This window comes from Arachis ipaensis, chromosome B3 (assembly GCF_059453495.1).
Source record: "Arachis ipaensis isolate K30076 ecotype BB chromosome B3, ASM5945349v1, whole genome shotgun sequence".
Taxonomy (NCBI): Eukaryota; Viridiplantae; Streptophyta; class Magnoliopsida; order Fabales; family Fabaceae; genus Arachis; species Arachis ipaensis.
Window position 1 is genome coordinate 103,259,134 of NC_142438.1, and position 4,271 is coordinate 103,263,404.

The 4,271-nt window shown below is 34.4% G+C and overlaps 1 non-coding gene across 1 annotated transcript; it reads left to right on the top strand.

Annotated features, from left to right (window-relative positions):
• Positions 1-1,011: 1,011 nt before the first annotated feature.
• On the top strand, positions 1,012-1,118 carry LOC148571857 (small nucleolar RNA R71). Its single transcript, XR_015908484.1, has one exon. It is a non-coding gene; the product is annotated as a small nucleolar RNA R71 (small nucleolar RNA).
• The last annotated feature ends 3,153 nt before the right edge of the window (positions 1,119-4,271 follow it).

Consider the following 4,271-nt stretch of genomic DNA (forward strand, 5'->3'; position numbering starts at 1 on the left):
CAGTTGATCCAGATCACTCAGTTCATTGATGAGCAAGGGAGGTTCATCTTCCCAAGTCTTATTACCAAATAATTTGGCATTCAGCTTCATGAAGGGCATAAGGAGCTTCAATGGAATCTCTATGGTCTCTAGATGAGCCTCAGATTCCTTTGGTTCCTCAAAAGGAAACTCCTTGTTGATCACTGGATGTCCCAGGAGGTCTTCCTCCTTGGGATTCACGTCCTCCCCTTCCTCCTTGGATTCGGCCATGATTGTTATATCAATGGCCTTGCACTCTCTCTTTGGATTCTCTTCTGTATTGCTTGGGAGAGTACTAGGAGGAGTTTCAGTGATCTTCTTACTCAGCTGGCCTACTTGTCCCTCCAAATTTCTAATGGAGGACCTTGTTTCATTCATGAAACTCAGAGTGGCCTTAAATAGATCAGAGACTAAATTTGCCAAGCTAGATGGATTCTGCTCAGAATTCTCTATCTGTTGTTGAGTGGATGATGGAAAAGGTTTACTATTGTTAAACCTGTTTCTTCCACCATTAGTAAAGCCTTGTTGAGGTTTTTGTTGATCATTCCATAAGAAATTTGGGTGATTTCTCCATGAGGGGTTATAGGTGTTTCCATAAGGTTCACCCATATAATTTACCTCTGCTATTGCAGGGTTCTCAGGATCATAAGCTTCTTCTTTAGAAGATGCCTCTTGAGTACTGTTGGATGCAGCTTGCATTCCATTCAGACTCTGAGAAATCATGTTGACTTGCTGAGTCAATAGTTTATTCTGAGCCAATATAGCATTCAGAGTGTCAATTTCAAGAACTCCCTTCTTCTGAGGCATCCCATTACTCACAGGATTCCTCTCATAAGTGTACATAAACTGGTTATTAGCAACCATGTCAATGAGTTCTTGAGCTTTTGCAGGCGTTTTCTTTAGGTGAATGGATCCACCTGCAGAAGTATCCAATGACATCTTAGCTAATTCAGACAGACCATCATAGAATATATCCAGGATGGTCCATTTTGAAAGCATGTCAGAAGGACACTTTTTGGTCAGTTACTTGTATCTCTCCCAAGCTTCATAGAGGGATTCACCTTCTTTCTGTCTGAAGGTTTGAACATCACTCTAAGCTTACTCAGCTTTTGAGGAGGAAAGAACTTGGCTAAGAAAGCCGTGACCAGCTTATCCCAAGAGTTCAGGCTGTCTTTAGGTTGAGAATCCAACAATATTCTAGCTCTGTCTCTCACAGCAAAAGGGAAAAGCATGAGCCTGTAGACTTCAGGATCTATTCCATTAGTCTTAACAGTATCACAGATCTGCAAGAATTCAGTTAAGAACTGAAAGGGATCTTCAGATGGAAGTCCATGAAACTTGCAGTTTTGTTGCATCAGAGAAACTAATCGAGGTTTAAGCTCAAAATTGTTTGCTCCAATGGTAGGGATAGAGATGCTTCTTCCATGTGAATTGGAATTTGGTGCAGTAAAGTCACCAAGCATCCTCCTTGCATTATTATTATTTTTGGCTGCCATATCCTCTTCTTGTTCGAAAATTCCTGTAAGGTTGTCTCTGGATTGTTGTATTTTAGCTTCTCTTAGTCTTCTTTTCAGAGTCCTTTCAGGTTCTGGATCTGCTTCAACAAGAATGTTCTTGTCCTTGCTCCTGCTCATGTGAAAAAGAAGGGAACAGAAAATAATAATAGGGATCCTTTTTACCACGGTATAGAGGTTCCCTTGTGTGAGTAGAAGAAAAGAAGAAAGAGAATGAAGAAGAGAAGAATTCGAACTCAGAAGAGAAGAAGGGGTTCGAATTTTTGGGTGAGGAGAAGTGTTAGTAGATGAATAAATAAATAGAAGGAGATGAGAGGTGAGAGAATTCGAAAAATAAAAAATTAAAATTTAAAGTTAAATTTCGAAAATAGTTTTTGAAAAAGGTTAGTAATTTTCGAAAATTAGGAATGAAATAAAATTAAAATTAAAAATTGAAATAATTAGTTAATTAAAAGAATTTTGAAAAAGAGGAAGGTAATTTCCAAAAATTAGAAAGGGATAGTTAGTTAGGTAGTTTTGAAAGAGATAAGAAACAAACAAAAAGTTAATTAGTTAGTTGAAACAAATTTTGAAATTCAATTTTGAAAAGATAAGAAGATAAGAAGTTAGAAGAGATATTTTAAAATCAAATTTTTGAAAAAGATAAGATTTAAAAAGATATGATAGAAGAATATGATTTTGAAAAAGATAAGATAAAAAAATATTTTTGAAGAGATATGATTGAAATTAGTTTTGAAAAAGATTTGATTTTTAAAATCACAATTAATGACTTGATTCACAAGAAATTACAAGATATGACTCTAGAACTTAAAGTTTGAATCTTTCTTAACAAGTAAGTAACAAACTTGAAATTTTTTAATCAAAACATTAATTTTTGATAATATTTTTGAAAATTATGAGATAAAATTAAGAAGAAGATTTTTAAAAAATATTTTTAAAATTTTTGAAAATAAATAAGAAAAATGAAAAAGATTTTATTTTTGAAAAAGATTTTGAAAAAGATAAGATTTTTAAATTGAAAATTTGATTTGACTCATAAGAAACAATTGAATTTTAAAAATTTTTGAAAAAGTCAATCCAAATTTTCGAAATTTATGAGAGAAAAAAGGAAAGATATTTTTTTTATTTTTGAATTTTTAATGATGAAAGAGAAAAACAAAAAAAATGACTCACAATATGAAAATTATGAATCAAAACACATGATGCATGCAAGAACACTATGAATGTCAAGATGAACACCAAGAACACTTTGAAGATCATGATGAACATCAAGAACATATTTTTGAAAAATTTTTTATGCAAAGAAAACATGCAAGACACCAAACTTAGAAATCTTTAATGCTTGGACTCTAACAAACGAAAAATGCATATGAAAAACAAGAAAAGACACAAAACAAGAAAATTTAAAGATCAAACAAGAAGACTTACCAAGAACAACTTGAAGATCATGAAGAATATTATGAATGCATGAATTTTCGAAAAATGCATAAATTTTTAGAAAAAATGCAATTGACACCAAACTTGAAATTGACTCAAGACTCAAACAAGAAACACAAAATATTTTTGATTTTATGATTTTATGATTTTTTTGTATTTTCTTTTAAATTTTTTTCAAAAAATATATAGGAAAAAGAAAATAAGAAATTCAAAATTTTTAATAAGAATCCCAGGAATCTTTCAATGTTGGCCTAAAGCTCCAATCCAAGGGTTGGGCATGGCTTAATAGCCAGCCAGCTTTAGGATATAAATCAGGCATGCAACAGCTGATATTCCAATTATCTTGCCTCTATGCTGATGGTTGGAAACCACAGTCCAAAAGAATTAGACATGGCTTTACAGCCAGCCAGGCTTCAACATGCTTCATGAAACACTAGAATTCATTCTTAAAAATTTAGAATAATTTTCGAAAACAGATGAGAAATTTTTGAAGATTTTTGAAAAATTTTTGAAAATAAAACAAAAAAAATTACCTAATCTGAGCAACAAGATGAACCGTCAGTTGTCCAAACTCAAACAATCCCCGGCAACGGCGCCAAAAACTTGGTGCACGAAATTGTGATCCCTGGTAATGGCTCCAAAAACTTGGTGCTCTAATCTTAATTCATAATTTGTCACAACTTCGATACAACTAACCAGCAAGTGCACTAGGTCGTCCAAGTAATAAAACCTTGCGTGAGTAAGGGTCGATCCCACGGAGATTGTTGGTATGAAGCAAGCTTTGGTCATCTTGTAAATCTCAGTCAGGCGGATATCAAATGGTTATGGAGTTTTTGAATAATAATAATAAATAAACAGAAACTAAAGATAGAAATACTTATGTAATTCATTGGTGAGAATTTCAGATAAGCGTATAGAGATGCTTTCGTTCCTCTGAACCTCTGCTTTCCTGCTGTCTTCATCCAACCAGTCCTACTCCTTTCCATGGCAAGCTTTATATAGGGCATCACCGTTGTCAATGGCTACATCCCATCCTCTCTGTGAAAAAGGTCCAAATGCTCTGTCACAGCACGGCTAATCATCTGGAGGTTCTCGATCATACTGGAATAGGATTCACCCTCCTTTTGCGTCTGTCACTACGCCCAGCACTCGCGAGTTTGAGGTTCGTCATAGCCATCCCTTCCCAGATCCTACTCAGAATACCACAGACAAGGTTTAGACTTTTCGGATCTCAGGAATGGCCATCCATGGGTTCTAACTTATACCACGAAGATTCTAATATCTCGGACTCGGTCCTCTGTA